Consider the following 18,982-nt stretch of genomic DNA (forward strand, 5'->3'; position numbering starts at 1 on the left):
GGGGGGGGGGGGGGGGGGCAGTTGCTGTGGTCATGATTACCATCATCAAGCTGCTTTACTCTAACCCACAGATGTACAAATCACAAAACAAGAATTACACTTTAAATCACTGTTTGATTGTTCCTGTCTCTTGAAATAAGGATTGCCAACTTTTTCTTTCTTATTTTATAGACAAAGTCAGTAAGGTGAGAAATAACATTGATCACTGATCATCACTTCAATCACTAAAACAAAATCTGTATACAAGAAACAAACCACATAGCAAAAAAATTGAACAATAAAAGTAGACACAATGAGTGCAAATACATCAAATTATGAAGTAAAATATGGAATTACAAATATAGATGTTTTTGTAGAATCTGGTTCATCACATTTAATTGAATTCAGTTTTTTTATATATCACCAAGTCACAACAGAAGTCATCTCAGGGCACTGAACAGAAACATTCATATATAAAATAAGTTAGGGTTAGAAAATATTATATACATATAAGAATATAGAGTTATAAAAAGCAGGTCTCTTGTAAATGAGTCCTCGAGGTTCAGTGGGATTAACCTGTCTGTATAAAGGTTGACTGAAAAGTTTACAGAAACATTCATATATAAAAAATAATAATTGGACATTATTTATCTGAGGAGCAAGCAGTCTGCTCCTCAGATAAATAATGTCCAATTATTATTTTTATATATGAATGTTTCTGTAAACTTTTCAGTTGAGTTTAACTTCATCACAGAACTCTCACTCAGTGAACTAAAGTTCATTAAAAGTTCATTAGCGGGATTTTGGATTCTGGACGCGCCTCCAGAACCGGTCCTGAAGTGCGGTGGAAATCAGGCTGATCTGAGCAGGGCTGAGCAGAGTTGGGGCTGAGTAGGAGCAGTGCAAAAGTGACATTAGATGTCAAGAATCAGAGTTTTAAGGCTACGTGTGAAGCAGGCCAGTCTCTGCGGAGATTCAACCAAAAGGTACATTTCTTTAGATCAACACAATCAACAGTTTCTGTTTTCTGGAGTCTGAAAGTGTGCGTAAGATTGACTCAGCAAAAGTAACCCAAAGAAACATGCTATAACAGAGAAAACATAAGTTTTGGTTGCACAGATATGTTCCCCGTCTGCACTTAAAGTAGGTACAGATAAGGACAGATGCATCAGGAATGTTGTACTGTGAAATTACAAGATAGTCATCACTGCTACCACCTGCTATTATCTGCTGAGATGCACTTAAGCAGCCCTAAATGGTCGAATATCAAATAAGTCTTCAAGAAACTGAAACATGAACACCTAAACATTTACTTTTATAAACAGGCAGTGCTTTAATCTCACACATGCACAGATACACATGCATGTCACGTCAAAACTACAAAAAAAAAAAAATCAGTCTAGATAAATCAGTGACAAACGTTAAATGTTTCACTCTTTTCCACAAATTGAAGTGAAGATGCAATGCCTGTATTTTTACCTGGATCACTGAGCATGAACTTTTGTGGTTTTTGTTAACCATTTTGACATGACTGTCTAGGATGAGTAGACCGGGGACAGGTTGGGCCCCGGAGGCCATTTTATCACCAGCAAACTGTTTTTTTTGTTTGTTTGTTTTTTACACTATGGGAGTGTGCTGTTTGTGGGAATCAGTTTGTTTGGTGGCTCCTCAGATTGAGGAAGTCCTTTTGATGAAGAACCAAACGTCTCAGCAAAGAATAAATTGTCCAGATGACCTGACTGAATATTGTTGGATTATTATCTGGATTATTGAGCATGGACTTTGGTGAAAATGCAATAATTTACCTGTTTATTTTGAATGCACAGAGATACCATGGCGAAATCCTGAGGCCCACTGTTGTGCCATTAATTCATGACCATTACCTCATGTTGCAGCATATAATAATGCATGGCCCCTTGATGCAAAGATCTGTACACATTTCTTAGAAACTGAAAATGGTAAATGGACTGTACTTATATACAGTAGTGCCTTTATATCTTATTGAGATACTCAAAGCACTTTACAGTACAAACTGTGTCCTCATTTACCCATTCATACAGCACTCTACTATATCTGTACAAAGATTAATCAGAGCTTTATCACATTCATATACCGATGGGACACACATTGGAGGCACTGAGGGGTTCAGTGTTTTATCCAGGGACACTTCAGCATGTGACTGCTGCTGGAATCAAATCCCCAACTCCCACAATGGAGGGCACCTGTTCTACCAACTCAACCACAGCTACCCTACAAAACATTCTAGTTCTTGCATACTAGTTCCAGCATATCCACCCATTGAGTATGTTTGGGATACTCTGGATCAGTATCTACGACAGCGTGTTTGAGTTCCTGAAATTATCCAGCACATTCACACAGCCATTGAACAGGAGTGGACCAACATTCCACAGGCTGCAATCATCGATTTGATCAATTCTATGTGAAGGAGATGTGTTGCATTATGTAAGGCAAATGGTGGTCACACCAGATACCGACTAGTTTTCTGACCATAAATAACTTGTCCTCCCTAAGGGTAAATCAATTTTCTTCTACAGATTATTTTACAACTCCTGTTTGTAACAAAACTGGAGACAAACTTGAACTTTTCTTTGGAAGACAAACCCCATCGTAGCCTTGCAAACAGTATTTTTCCAAATTCATGTTACAGTTTGCTCTGCAAGCATCTGCTTTTAACACCTTAACACCTTTCTGGTTACATTTTAAAAAGTGAACTTTTGAAACTGTTCAGTGGACTTCAAAGTTCATCCTCAATAATCCAGGTAAAAAAATCCAACAACGTTAAGTCAGGTCCTACGGTTTCTTTAGGGTAAAGAAACCGTCCAGAGGACCTGATTTAACTTTGTTGGATGTTTAGTGGTCTATTTCAACTATAATATTTTAGAAAAAAAAAACATCTTATGCTGCACTGTTGGGTTTAAAAGCCATTGATCTTACATTTGATATGGCAAGTGTGACAAAAGTGTTGGTCTGAAATTACAAAATCTCAGTAACAGGCACAAATACACATTTTGTATGTTTGTCAAAGAGTAAAGTTTCCATCCATCCATTATCTTGTATCTTTCCAGCAGCTACAGTGCGAGAGGTGGAGGACACCTTGGACAGGTTGTAAGTCCATCTCAGAAGGGTAAAGTTTGAGTGACTCAGTTAGAAACTTTTAGCTTTAATCATATTTAGAAAAGATCACCAGGCATTGAGACATAAATACATTTAATGGCTTTTCCTGCAATGCTTATATTATTTTATAATAGAGTACTAGATTTGGTACAGAATAAAACATTATTTGAGGATGGATAGATTTAATAAAAATCTATATAGTCTCACCTTATAATTTTCTTGTTCTAACTAGAAGTTGTATTTGACTCCCAATATAAAACTTCATCTTTTATTAACCTTTCAGTTCTCTTCCCTTTGCAGTTTTGTAAAGTCCTGTCACAGTTGGGCACACAAAGATAACTTCCAACGAAGGTGTTCATGTTTCTGATCAGATACCTGAACCAGCCCATCCACACATTTCACTGCTTTGGTCACATTTCACTGTGATCTTGGTTATTTTGGTCACCATCCAGAGCTCATGACCATATACTGTACGTGAGCGTTAAAGCCTTAATGAATGGAACATGGCAAGCTGTGCCTTCTGGCTCACCTTACTTATTCACCATAACGATCCAGTGCTTTGCCTGGATTACTGCTAATGCCTCATTAAATCCACCTCTCAGGCTCCACTTTTTTTTTTCCTCCATGTGTGAATAAGATTTTAAGATCAGTCTTTCAGGTGCTGACAATCATACCAAGCTCTTTACCTGTTGCAAACAAAATTACCTGGGCTACATGGATGTTTTGCTGGAGTGCACACGGCTGCATAATTTATCACATTTAAACAAACCACTCTGGGGACAAATGCAGATATCCTTTAACTCTTAAATGGAATTTTGCTGAAGAAAATGATGATAATGCAAGAGGTCTAGAGTACATTTGTGCAAAGTGGAAATGCCATTTTGCTTAACAGTCAAGTCTTTAAACCATTCAATTTGACATTTGAGTCTGAGTATAGCATCTCACTTGGCTGTGACTTAGCAAATAAAAATGGTATTTTTTTTTTAGTTTCAGTCTCAGTGAATTAGCAAGTGTTGGCAACTATTAAGCCATGAGGCTATGTTGTATTATTATTATTGTTTGTAAAAAATAAAAAAAAAAGCCTTATTTTGTGGCTAAGGCTTACAAATATATATTCTAGTTTATTCAAGTTATTTTGTTGCCCATTTTTGCCCACATCATACACGCCTTACCTCAGTTTGCAAACTGGCAGCTACTCTTATGTTTACCAAGCCAAGCTTTAATATCAATTTCTTTCATATGGATGACATATAAAATCAAAATTGCAGAGTATTCTCATCTACCATCAACATCAAACACAATGCTGAGAGCTTTGTAGGACAGACGGGTATTGTGTGTGTCCTGGAGGGAGGGAAGAGACGTGCTGACGGTCTACTCAACTCCTCTCACTATGCGCTGGAGGGTCTTGCGGCTGGATGCAGTGCAGGCTCCATACCGCAGTGATGTAGCCAGTCTGCACTCTCTCGATGGTGCCCCTGTAGAAGGAGCACATGATGGGGGTGGGGCCTCCATCTTTTCTCCATTTGTGTAGGAATAGGGACACTGCTGATCCTTCCTGGCCAGTGTTTATATTCCCTGAAAGGTTTTCACTAATCTGCAACCCCAGGAACTTGGTCCATGTCAGGTGGTCAGAGGAGCATGGTGGGTGTTTGTTTTCCTGAAGTCCACAGCATTTCCCTTTGTTAAATCCACTTTCAGAATGAGATTGTTGTCTCCATACCACATAAACAGGTGACTCACTTCACTCTTCTAATTTGTCTCATTCATTCAACCTTTATTTATACAGGTTAGTCTCATTGAATCAAAGGACTCATTTTCAAGAGAGACGTGTTTTAGCAAAACCACATATAAGGTACAGACAACAATAAACAGCCATAAAATGCATATAAACAAAAAAAATAAATAACATTAGTGTTAAAAGACAAAATACAAATCAAGCTACATTATAAAATATGGTATAATACTAAAAACAAGAACATATTTGCTTTGATATTTTTTATTGACATTATCAAATGTTTAAAACCCTTTAAAGAAATCAAGGTGTACAACTTCAGTTCTTGTTGCAAAGTGTTCCAGGTTGCAGGAGCTGAGTAAGAAAAAGCCTTTTTGTCAAGTTCGGTCCGCACTGAGGGAACACTGCAGGTCATCATGGCTGGAGAGGGCATGCTGTAGCTGCACTGACGATGTGACGTGTGAAAGGAGACATAAGAAGGTAGCATACCAAGGAGTGATTCAAAGATGAAAATTTACCATTGTGAGAGCCTATATATAGATAATGATGACCAAATGGCCAGTGAGTACAGAGTGCTGTGATGGGTATGTTAGTTACAACCCATTATGAATCAGTTCACCAAGGTAGACAGCATCCAAATCTGCAAGGAGCTGGTAGGGACATTCCTGTAAAGAATGTCCCTATAATCGATGACTGGAAGGAAAGCAGCAGTTACAATGCATTTCCTGGCATTCAGAGTTAGACAATATTTCTAAAAAAGGAACCCAATCTTAATTTTAGTTTCTTAATCAAGTTTTCGACATATGGCTTAAAAGAAAAATGTGCATCAACCAAAATTCCCAAGTATGTGTAAGAATCCACAAACTCAATAGGAACACCATTCATAGATAAGCTAGAAAGAAGGACTGCTTGCACCAACTTTCTATTTGAAAACATCTCTTTGATTTTATCAGCATTTAGCATCAGTTTGAAACAGAAGAAGTCTGACCGAATGATGTCAAATGAAGACTGTAAAAACTGGAAAACCTTAGTAACTGTTTTAGCTCGACAATAAACAACTGTATCATTGGCATAGAAATTCAAGTATGTGTCTGTAACATTCTGACATACATTACTTACAGTATATAGATTGTAAAGAGAGTGGGTCCTAAGACTGAGCCTTGTGGTACACCATTATTGACAGTTAAATAACTAGAAGAAGAACCGTTGTGTTGAACACATTGCATTTGGCCTGAGAGATCATTAGAAAACAAACCAATAGATTGGTCTGAGAAACAAATATCTGAGAGCTTATGGCATAATATGTCGGTCCACAGTACCAAAAGCTTTGGATAGGTCTAAATAAAGTGCAGCACAATAGTCCTTAGCATCCAATTGTTGTTTCTGGGAATTATGGTGCTGGATGTGTTACAGTTGACCTGCACTATCTGTGGTTTGCCAGTCAGGAAGTCCAACAGCCAGTTGCACAAAGAGATGCTGAACCCCTCCTGACCCAGGTTGTGAATTAGCTGTTGGGAAATTATAGTATTGAATGCTGAACTAAAGTAGATGAATATCATTCTTAAATATGAGTCCTTCATGTTGCGATGTGAGAGGCCTGAGTGAACGGCTGCTCTGATAGTCATTAGCTGAGCAAGTAGATCAGTATGCAAATTGTAAGGGGTCCAGGGAGATTTGATATGTTGCATCACTAGCTGTTCGAAACACTTTCATGAGGATGGGGATACATGCAACAAGATGGTAGATGTTGAAGCAAGAGGGAAAGAACTTCATTCAGCATAAAACAATTGCCAATTCATGTGAGTCTGCTCGGTGTGACAACCCCTGAAGAAGAAAGCAGACAAAATTTAAAAAAAAGTATAATTTGCGAAACAATTGCTTTGGGTTTGAGTTTTAATTATTGGAATCGCCACCCAGGGTGAGAAAATCATCTGGGTGTGCTGTCTGTTGTTCACTGATGTGCAGTTCCTTTAGTGCCTCACTCCTGTTGTTAATGTTGGAACTGGGATGGATGTAAATAGCAGCAAATAGTCGTGGACTTCCTCTGTAGATAGAACGACCGGTACTTAAAAACCAAAAATGTCACCAATTGAGAGCAGCGTGTGCAGACCACAACTGCATCATGGCACCAGGCATCTTTGATGTAAACACAGAGCCCACCGCTGCAGTTCTTACTGCCTTCGCCGAGAGCTGAGTGTCTGCTCAGTAGCATGTTAGGTGGTCAAAAAGGATGGCTGACCGGCACTTTCTTACTGTCCGCAGAGATAATTGAATAAGTCAGATGTGGTCCAGCTTGTTATCCACAAAGCATACGTTGGCTATGTGGGTTACGTCCACACTTCTGTTTTCTCTCCTTATGTCTGTGGCACTTCCACTGTGGACGAAGTGTAAGAGTGAGGACTGATGATTGTGTGGGTCTTCAGAGCAGAAAGCAATCTCGTAGCTAAATGGCGACAGCAGAATTTAGCTCAAAATGCATGATTATGTTAACATCAAGCAGAGAATCAAGGCTGTATGCTGATTTGAAAAAAAAAAAAAAATCAGCAAATACAACAAAGTTCTTTAAAATCTTATTGGCATGTTTGTTAACATTCAGAGGTACAGCTCCATATGTTTTCTGTTCTAAGGTGATTTCCTGTGCTGGTGTCAAAGTACAGATCTAGAACTTACAGACTCTATAGGATATCCCTAAAACAACTGCAATAATTTTGAAAGACACTTTGTTGAAACTTTTTTTTTTTTTTTTTGAGTATGTTCAAAATTCAAGAACAAACACTGTGAGACAGTTTGGAGAGTCCCTCATAAAGCTGTTCTCCAACAGTTGCGGCTCAGTGAAATATCACCTTCTGTTTTCTGTTTGTTTTTTTCTTAGTATTCATGTATAAATATTGTATAAGTTCCACAGTCATCTCTGAACAAAATATTTGTATACCAGAGGCAGTTTTTTAGGAAATATTTGACATTCAAAGTGATAGGATCCCATATTTTTAAAGGTTACTATCATCCACAGTGCAACACTTTTCTGTTTTTTGTGAGTTTTTTGACAAATAGGACAGTTAAATTAAAATATTTACAACTATCAGCTTCAGTATGGGTGTTTAAAATTTAAATATGCTGCTTTGAACATCCACAAAAAACACTTGTCAGAAGGTATAAAATGATATATGAAAGTTATGAGTCATTTATGTAAATGCAAATATCCACTTTTATGGTTGGCGTAGATTGTGCAATAATGACTTTAATCAAATGGCTTCCCAATAGAATATTTTTTTTCAGTATGAAATGTCTCTGCAGAAGCTTTTCAATCTTTCATTGTCTTCTGCCCTATTATTTCTGTCTCTAGTTCTATATAATTAAGTATTTTTAATTTAATTTTTATAATTTTATGTCCACAAAGATTGCGAGTACATTTAATCTTGCCTCCCACATTCCATTTGCATAATTATAACCTGGACTACCTTGTGCCATTTAACCCCACGCCTATCATCCTCTCACATATTCTCGTCACAACACTGTATTTAGAAAGCACTTTGTGTGTGCAAGGCTTAGGCCAGATTTTCCTTTAAGCAATATGTGTGTGGATCTGACAACGCAGGAAGGGTAAAGCCTAGCTAGCACAATACATAACATAACCCTTCAGTGGTAATGTATGGCTTCAGACCCTTACTGCTTACAACTTTGTCTCTGTTTTTCTCTTTGCCTCTCACTTTCCTCTCCTGGTGACATTTTTTTTTCGGACTGTGTTGCCATGAATGACAACTAGGGGCTCTTTGGAGTGCATGGTGGCAGAGTGGCCTGGTAGAAAGAGATAAGGAGGAGGAGGAGGAGGCCACACACATGCACATCTTCTCACACTCCTTCACACCCACATGCTTATTGTCCATGCTATAAAAAATAAGTTAAAAAAAAAAATACCCAGAGACCTCCATTTCCAGAAGTCAAGGGAAGTAGGTGCATTTGTGCAAATGTAATTAGTATTTTATTATTAAAAACGTACAACGATGCACAGTTCTTGTGAACACATCTGCTAAATATTTGTTATACAGTGAGGTTAACAGTTTTAGCAGTGATAGCAGAAAACCATGGTAACAAAGTGGTATGTAAATTTAGGTCACTTTTAAAATGTTTTGCTTTGCACTACCCCAGTATTTTATGAAAACATTGAAATCATTTTAATAGGAGCTCTTCTGCGAACCACAGATGCTCATTAACATACATACCCAAACCTAACTGTGGATGTTCATACATTACTGCTCTCATATTCCTCAACACTGGCGTGACACCTCCATCTTGCCAAGCTGCCTTGGGGATGGCAGCTACTGAGGGTGCTGTAGCCAGATTTGTTGGTTGGAGTCCTAAGAGGCATTGTTGATCATAGAAATGAAGTGACACTTATCTCTTGTTGCCTCCTCTCCTTCTTTAAATAAATATGGAGGAGCAAATGGAGGGCAAATTAGCACAGTGTTGAAGTTCAAGCCGAAAAAAAAACAAACTAGAATCTCTACAACAACAACAAAATTGCGCAATGACATTATACTGTTAGGACTTTATTTAAACATAATACATTATGAATGGCCTAATTATTTGGGACAAGTCTTAGGAAACAAATAAAAATAATGGATAGAAGTGTAACCATTTGATTTATACTGGTTTTTGAGACAGCTGTAATTATGTTTTAGTCACTGACACTGACAGAATACTCAATTATTAACTGGAGAATCTTCCTCTGCTTTCAAAGCACATCAATTACAGCACCGCTGGTATCACACGTTGTGTCAGTGTTGTGACTGGGCATTGTGTTGTACTAATTTGCAGTTCAATTTAAGTAAATAGTTTCAGAAAGAAATGTTAATGAATGAATGAATAAGAAGTGCTAATGTAATTTATGTCCAACATTCCAACTTGCATAAAAGCTTTGGCAAAATGCTCATGTTCTGATGAAAAAGTGTATATAGGCTGTGCAGAGCAAGAACAAAAAGGTGCTTTATACAAGCAGACTTGTTTATGTTGCTGCAATGTGTCATCCAGTGTGGGGACAGCCACTAGAGAAAAAGCTTTGAAACACTTTGAAACTTTTGTTGCAACTACAGGGAACTAACCCTACACTGCCCAGACAAGGCACGCTCTCCCCCCGTCAACACTGCCATGGCTATCCAGGGAAGGCGCACACTCTTTTAGTCAGCACAACCACAAATCGCTGATTCTTTGTGGTGCTGTACCTCCTGCATGCATAAAATTGTAATTTTTCTTCCACAAGTTCTGTTCAAGTTCAACTTCAAGTAGGTTTATTGTCATTATCATCACATATAGTACATGAGGTGGAACAACATTATCTACACAGGGTCTCATTTTCACCCAACAATAGGAAAAATGTAAAGTGTAAAAAGAAACAGTATATAAGGATCTAAGATATACACTAATATATGCACTAAACACTAATAATACAAACCACTACAGTGTAACAACAGTAGCCGTAACATGAGTTTGTGGTGAGCGGATGAGTACAAATGAATACAGAAACATGAGCTCATCAGCAGCACAGATAAGTCACATATCACCAATTAAAGTGGCATTATAGTGATTTTTTCCCCTCACAGTGATTATCCTGGTTAGGGATTCATGAGAACAGCTTCAAGGTAGAAGCTGTTCCTCAGTCTAGTGGTTTTATACTTACTGCTCCTCAACCTCTTGCTTGAGGGCAGTGGGGCAAAACGTGTGTGTGCTGGGTGAGTGGGGTCCTTCATGATGTAGGTGGTCCTCTTTCTGCATCTGAAGGTGTAGGTCTGTGATGGTGGGGAGACTGACTCCAATGGTCTTCTGTGCAGCCTTCACCACTCTCTGCAGAGCTTTCTTTTCTGCAGATGTGCAGCCTCCATGCCACACGTTGATGCTGTTGCACAGGATGCTCTCCACTAAGGCTGAACAATCAATTGCATGTGCAATAATATTGCAATATGATAAAATTAGATTTTCTAATCACAAAGGCTGCAATTTGACTGGTCACATGATCTGGTTACGTGACCTGGTCACATGATCTGGTTACGTGACTTGCAAGTGAGCAAAGCAAAGCAGAGCAGGGAGCAGGAGAAGTCAACACTGTGTTTTAACTGGTTGCACAATGGCGTCAGGCTCGCCAGAAGCTGATACATCTGAAAGTTTGGTACCAAAGAGGAGCAACATGTTTGTTGTTTGGAATTATTTTGGCTATAAAAAAGAAGACGCTGCACAATGACATGTATTGTTCAGAACCTGCCTTGCTGCTGTTGCTACCTCTTGAGGTAACACCACAAATCTGTATCAACACTTTAATAAACACCATAAAGAAAGTCATTTATGTAGTTGCATGGCTAGAATGCCAACAACCAGTGCTTCATCTTAAAGTAAGCAAAGTACCAGCCGACAGGGATCACTGACCGAATTGTTCAAAGGTATTACTCCGTATGAACATAATTCAAAATGGCATGCGGAAATAATTTGAGCAACAATGGAGTTCATAGCGAAAGACATGATGCCTATTAATATAGTGACCAAGCCTGGGTTTGCAGCTTTGATTAACGCAATGGATAAGCGGTACAGAATGCTCTCATGCACACATTTAGCCAAGTTGCTATCACGGAGCTACACAAAATTGTAGAAACAGAGTTGCAGCAGAGCTGAAAATAGTGGCATTTTTTGCAACTGAAACCAATTGATTTATTTATTGTGGTTGTTCAAAAATATATGAGAAGAAGACATTGAAAAATAATTGCATATTAATTTGCAATTGCAATATTGAGGTACAAACATTTTCCAAAATCGTTCAGCCCTGCTCTCCACTGCACACCTGTAGAAGGAGGTGAGGACTGAGCTTCACAGTCCAGCTTGCCTCAGCCGCCTGACGAAGTAGAGTCTCTGATGAGCTTTCTTGATCAGGCTGGTAGTGTTGTTACCCCAGTTGAGATTGTCATTATGGTGCATACCCAAGTACTTGTCACTGGAGACCACTTCCACCGCAGATCCTCCAATATTGCACATCAGCTCTCCAGGTGTTCCACCTCCTGTCTATAGCCAGACTCTTCATTGACTGTGATGCATTCAACCACCGCTGTATCATCTGCAAATATTGCAGTATGACAGCCTGGATGGGTAGGTGCATAGTCATATGTGAGCAGAGTGAACAAAAGGGGGTTCAACACACAGCCCTGATGGGAGCCAGTGCTGAGGGTTATGGTGGAGGAGGAGAAGTTGTGGATCCTCACAGACTGTGGCCTGCTGGTTAAGAAGTCCAGGACCCAGTTGCTTAGGGAGGGGCTTAATTCAATCAGGGTCTGGGGGATCATGGTATTGAAGGCAGACATGAAGTCCAAAAAGAGCATATGGACATAGGAATCCTTCTGCAGTGTGGACCACAGAGGAGATGGTGTCCTCTGTTGATCAATTCTTGCGATGTGCATACTGGTGTGGGTCCTCACTGATGTCGATAGTAGCTTTGATGTGGTCCGTGAACAGTATTTCAAAGCATTTAGAGACTATCAGGGTGAGGGCTACTGGCCAGTAGTCACTCAGATCAGTCACTGCAGAGCTCTTAGGAAGTGGGATGATGGTGACGTTCTTGAGGAAAAAAAAACTGGGTTTAAAAAAGTATTTTAAAAACCCACGATAAACTGAAGCCGCAGAAAGTGAACCACGATTTAGTGAGGGAGTAATGTACTGTATAGAGTCTTTCTCATGTGTGTTCTAAGCATTCTCATCCACTAACATTCCAGAGGATAAAGTGATTCAGTGGCAACTGGTGTCAAAAGATCCTGAACAGAGTAGTTGGCAATGTAGAAAAGTTGTGTTGATTTCATGAGCACCGGCAAGCTGGTGAATCAAGTTACACCATTCCTTTCTTATCTACTGCCAGACATTGCTGAGGTGCAGGTAGTGCTTGATTGAAGAAAAAACTTTGTCGTCCCAATTCCTGAATCTATATAAATATATAATTTTATTCCCAGCAGCATTCTCTTTGATAGGCTTTGTTTTCTTCATTTTTGCTGTTTGAGTGAGAAAAGGGAAAGATCCAGAAATAGCTCAGTGAACAGATTGAGTGGTTTTCTTAAAGAGCTGTCGTGGGGCTTGAACAGCATGGTGGATCCAAGGATGAAGTTGTGACAGATGGGATCAGCAGAGCCCAGTGCAACAGCCCTAACTGATTAAGCAAGCCTACATTTATACAGATAGCCAGCCAACGTGACAGTGGTGGGGATGGTTCTGGCAGCAGTGGTGACAAAAAACATGCTCCAGAATTCCCAAGGGCATTGAAAAAAGTTTGTTTCTGCAAATGCACAAACAAATTAGTTGTGGATATGAAATTAAAGTGGATGACTTGATTTATCAAAGGCTTTATGATTCATAAAGTACAAATTCAATTGTATGATAAAGGTTTTGTTTTTACAGCACAAACTCCTACTGCTGTTGTGTGGCCTTTTATGTTTCCTATTTAAGCCATAATAATGTTTTTTTGTTTGTTTGTTTTTTTCATCATGCCAATAAGATGGAGTGGGGTGTTATTTTATGCTTTAAATGATCTGAATAATTTCACTTTTTTAGACAGATCACAACACAGCCTATATTGCATATACATAAAAAAAAAAAAAGAGAAAAGTTTTTGAACCCTTCTCTATCCAAACTGGTTTCAAATCTGCATTGACATAAAAATCTGTACATTTAAACACGTTTTGCATTGTTGTTCTGTCTGCTACATGTTTTTCTTCTTTTACCACCTATTTATTAAACTCACTTGTCCTTGTTCATGGGCATGGATACCCATCTCCAGTGGTCATTGGTACACAGACACACCAGGTCAATTTAGAACACAAGCCAGATAACCTATACATACATTTATACTGCAGTAGGCTGGAGTACATGGAGACAATCCAAAACATGCAAAAGGAAAACATGCAAGCACGACACAGATAGGACTTGAAAACCCAAGACAACATTGCTGTGAGGCAACAGTTTTTAAAAAATTCCACCCGTGCAGCCCACAACATTTTCTCCACCTTGTTGCATAAATACAATTTTCACTATAGTTTTGATCTTATAATTTCTTCCATCATTTTTGACAAATCTACATCAACATACTTGCTCTATTTTTGTCTTCTTATGCTCCTTTTACCTGCTGCCTTACTATTTTTTTACTTTTTAACGTTTTGCTGATTTTGTGTTCCGTTCATTTTAACACGCACCTAATTGTTTTAATTCTTAAACAAATTTTCCCATAGCTAATAGCAATCAGTGATCACTTTGTATAATCATGGAAAAGCTTATGTTTAATAGTTTTTGTCGCCCGTTGCAGAGTGAAAAAGGATAATTAAAAATACCTTTTGTTCATGTGTGCATGTTGTGTGATAACTTGGGGAAAAAAAAAACGTGAGGGGCTAATTTCCATTTTAGTGTGTGGCTGCATCTAGGCCTAAAAAAGGTCACTACTGAATTTTGGGTTTCCATGTAAAAATCCAAAGCACGATCATATCATATTTAAAATCATTCCCACATTTGGAACTCGTTACCATCTGATCTTAAGACCATAACTGACAGTAAAATATTCACTTTAAGGCTTAAGAATTGGCTAAAGATGAACCAGAATTGTATTCATTTTTAAATATTGTAATTAGTTTAATGCAGTAGTTTTAATTTTTTATTTTTTTCATTTAGCCTTTATTTATCCAGGTAGTGTCATTGAGCCACGAGAACTCATTTTCAAGAGAAACCTATTTAGGGAGCAGATGGGGGTTAAGGACCTTGCTCATGGGCCCAGGGTGGGGTGAATGAAGGTGGGGGCCAGTGTGGGTACTTCACCTACCTCACCTACATTTTCGATAATGTCGGTACCGGGGTGTGAACCGGTAATCCTCCGATCACAGGCCCACCTTCTAGCCTCTGCGCCACCACTCCCCCATAATAAATTGTTTTATATTTATTTTTTTTATCATTTTAAATGGTTTTTAATGTTGATCTTAACTTTTCATTTAACCAACTGTTAAAGGTCCGTCTAGGGATGGGTGTTGCGAAATAGCTTTGACTATATACACTGTGATGAAGGCATTAGATTGTTTTGATTTATTTTTCTTGTATCTGTCCCTATCAAATAAACAATAAATAAATAAATACATATTTATAATTTAACATTTTATATATAAACTGGCCAAAACAATCATTTGAGGGCACTAAGATTTCAAGTTTTCATATTGCTTAAACTTATTTATGTGTTCTCCTTTCATCTGCTCTCTTCACCACAGTGAACTGAGTCGCGGGAAGACTCGATCATTAGTTTTACGCCAGATGTCCTTCCAGACATAACCACAGACCACTGAACTACCACAGCCCTCTGTGTGGAGCAGAGAGCTGCTGTCTAGGGTGACCAGGAGAGCAGATGGTGGGGGTTCAGGGAACCAGAGTGGGACAAGTGAGTGTTAAGACAGGTGTGGGTCTTTCAACGTTCCCACCCACATGTTTTATGTTGTCAGCCCCAGAGGCCAAAGGGTGAACGTCCAATTACAGACTCGCCTTCTATAACCTCTGCACCATCACTCCCCCCATATTTCTGGAAATTATAGTTTCTTCTATTGATTGGGGTATCCCGTGGTGTTGCCAAAGACCAACACTGTACACACCCTGGCTCCACCCCTGCATTTGACAAATAAATAAATATATGATAATAAAAATCTCCTTATGCGTGCTCAATAATCCAGGTAGAAAAATCCAAAAAAGTTCAATCTGGTCCTCTGGACATTCAAAAAAAACAAAAAACAAAACAAAGCAAAAAAATATAAAAACGTTTCGTCTCTCATCCGAGAGACTTCTTCAGTCTGAGGTGCTGTATTCAGCTCAGTCTCTTAAATAGCACCTTCTCGTAGTGGATCAACCAGTTCTCTGCTGACAACCAAAACCAGCTGATCACATGCTCAAGAAGGACCATCAGCCTAACAATGGATCATTAGCACACTGATGGCTGTTTACTATTCACAGGGGGCTGATTGATACTAGCAATAACAGCATTGTAAGAGGGGGACAGTTGAACACGTAGGCCTCCACCCCTGTTTATTGATGGACAGTTTCTTTTCACAAAGATGGCCTCCTTTACTCCTCTCTCAAACCATCGTTCCTCTCTATCCAGGATGTGAACATCTTCATCCCTGAAAGAGTGACCTCTGGCCTGGAGATGAGTGTAGACCGCAGAGTCCTGGCCTGATGATGTTGATCTTCTGTGCTGGTCCATCCTTTTGGCCAGTGGCTATTTAATTTCCCCGATGTAAGACTGATCACCCTCCTGACACTGAACAGCATACACAACATTACTCTGTTTGTGCCGGGGGACTGGATCTTTGGGATGAACCAGTCTTTTTTTTTTTTTTCCAATAGGATAGAAAGAAAGAAAAGACAAAGTAAGACTCCAAAATATAAGAAATATATACAAATAGAGCACACGTCAAAACACCCGGCCACTGTCTGTTCACCTGCAAAGAACATGACAAAACATAGCAACAAAATACATATGTATAAAGAACTTAAAATATTCATGGCTTTGCAGTAAGTTTCCATGAATATATATACCCATACCTATGCCTATATACATACATACATACATACACATGAATATACACTCACATACATATCTATATATCTACATATAAAGCCTAAATAAGCATCCCTGCTTCTATTTGTGTGTGGTTGTGAGCATGCATAAGTGTATAAGGCTTCTCTAATAGAACATTTATTAGTAACTGTGAAGCAGCAGAGACCCGACCCCCAAGACCAGAGGCAGATGAAAAAGGGGGGACCAGAGTCCAAGACCCCAGGAGGGACCCCGACCGCGGAGCCCCCAGAGCCACCCACACAGGACGAACCACTCACCCACCCCCCAGAACGGACCACAGGGGAGAACCGGAAGATCCCCACCAGCAACCACATACAGTGACCCCCCGGGGCCAACAGCGACAAACTCATAGGCCCCCGTCGGCACCCGCCGCACCGATGTAGGTCCAGGTCTAGGCACCGAGGCCCGGGCACCGAGGACTCACACCACCCAGGCCAAGGCCTGACAGGGCCAGAGGACCCGAGCCCCACCAGGCAGACACCAGGCCGAGCCGACACACGCCCAAGCGCCCAGCCCCCGATACCAAGGGCCCCAAGCGCGCCGGCAGGCAAGGGCACACCCCACCAGGGGGCCGCGCGATAGGGGCGCGATGCCAAGCACCCCCAGTTGTATCAAAGAGGGGGCAGTCCGAGTCTTGGCCTAACAAATATCCATTCATACACAGACACAATCACACTATCCCAACCTCAATCTCACATTCATTCACTCAAAGACATACAATAACGATACATTTCATTCTTATTCCCGATACACACTCTAAACCCCCCAGGTCCAAGACATGTACCCGCCCTCTACAGGGGGCAGCCCATGCCCAAACCCAGGAGGTAAACCCATTCATTCCTGAGCGGAGAAGAGCCAATACCCCAGAACCGGCCCAGGCCATGCCCCGCCGACAGGACACCCCCCCACCATGAAGAGGACACGCCACCAACCACCCCCACACACCGCCAACAACCAAGCACGCACCCCCAGCCGACCGCCTGCCAGGCCCCGGCAGCCACCCCGGTCCGCGGGCCAACCATGGCACCCAAGAGCCAAGCTCAGGGGGTCCAAACAACCCCAGGGAGAGCACAGCGCCAGCACCGCCCACGGCAACCCCCAGACCCCGAACCCCCACATAGTCCTGGTCAACACCCGACGGCCTGCCCTTCTCCCGGACCCCACCCCCGGAATGGCAGTCAGGGAACTAGGTGGGTAGGAAGAGGAGAAAATAAATAAATAAATAAATAAAAATAAGACCCCGACACATACACCCCCACCCCTAGATGTGCTGTTGATGTGTGTTGTTGTAGAGTGCCATTAAAAAGGAAAGAAGAAGGAGCAAAGGCTGGCAAGGTGCCAGTTTCCCCTCCACCCCAACTCTATCCAAACCCTAGTGTCTAAATGTAACCGTTGTAAGTGAGCACAGGCACAGGGGGTGAGAGTAAGGTCATCCCACCACCCATAGCCATGTGCCCACTTCAAATTCCTATATATGAATGTCATGAGGATGTTATGAATGAATGTCTAAGGTGTACAATAAAATTGAGTCCCAGGTGGCTATGGTCAACAAAGATGTAAAATTGTTGCAGCACACCCGAGCCCAAACAACCCTAAATGTGTGGAATTGAAATGAAGAGGGTGGAGGTGCATGGTGAGGGATGGGGAGAAATAACTGTGAGAGCAAATGCTCCCACAGGGAGTCAGCTCCCCCACTGACCCAACAGCCCCCCCCCCCCCCAGCCCCCCAAGGTCCACCCAGGGATTGAGGCCAAGACACCTCTCCATCTGGACCGACCGCCAGGCCCGCTGAGCTCCAGACCAGAGAGGGACAGAGCCCCGAGGGCCGCCATAAGCCGCACCAGCAGCCTACACACCCGAGGGCCACCAGGACCCCCACAGACCGCAGTCAGCCCGCTCCCAGATGGAGCCAAACCCCACCAGGACGACCCGGCCAAGAGCGCCCGCCCAACCGCCGACAGTGCCAGGAAGCACCGGGAGCGAGCCCCCACCACAGGAAAGGGGCCAGCCAGCCAGCCATGCACAGTCCCGGGCCGCCCCCAAAGACATCCACCCCATCCCCACCCCAGAAGAAATACTACACCCACCCCTCATTCGGACATCTCTCAAAACACATAGCACACTAGACACCTAGGCTGGGTCAAACTACCCCCTCTTAGGGGCCACTGGTCACGCCCCCAAACACCCAACCCCCCAGCCCATGAACCCACAACCCACCATCGAGCCGAAGGCCCCCGCCCAGAACCGGGCACCAGAGCGCAAGCCGGCCCAGAGCCCGGCAACCCGCCCGCCAGAGCCCAAGATCCCCGAACCCCACAGGCCCAAGCCCGGGGGCGATAAGCCCCCAGAACCCCAAGCCCCCGCGCCCACCCCGAACCCACACCAGCACAGCCAGGCTACCAGATCGGTGACCCACGACCGCCGCCACAGACCACCTGAGGGCCTGCATGCAGCCACCAGCAGACATCCCCCAGAACCACCCAGGCCCTCCCCAGAGGGAAAGCAGTGCCCCCCCT

The sequence above is a fragment of the Nematolebias whitei genome, chromosome 1, assembly GCF_014905685.2.
Source record: "Nematolebias whitei isolate Nwh7 chromosome 1, NemWhi1, whole genome shotgun sequence".
NCBI classification, from domain to species: domain Eukaryota; kingdom Metazoa; phylum Chordata; class Actinopteri; order Cyprinodontiformes; family Rivulidae; genus Nematolebias; species Nematolebias whitei.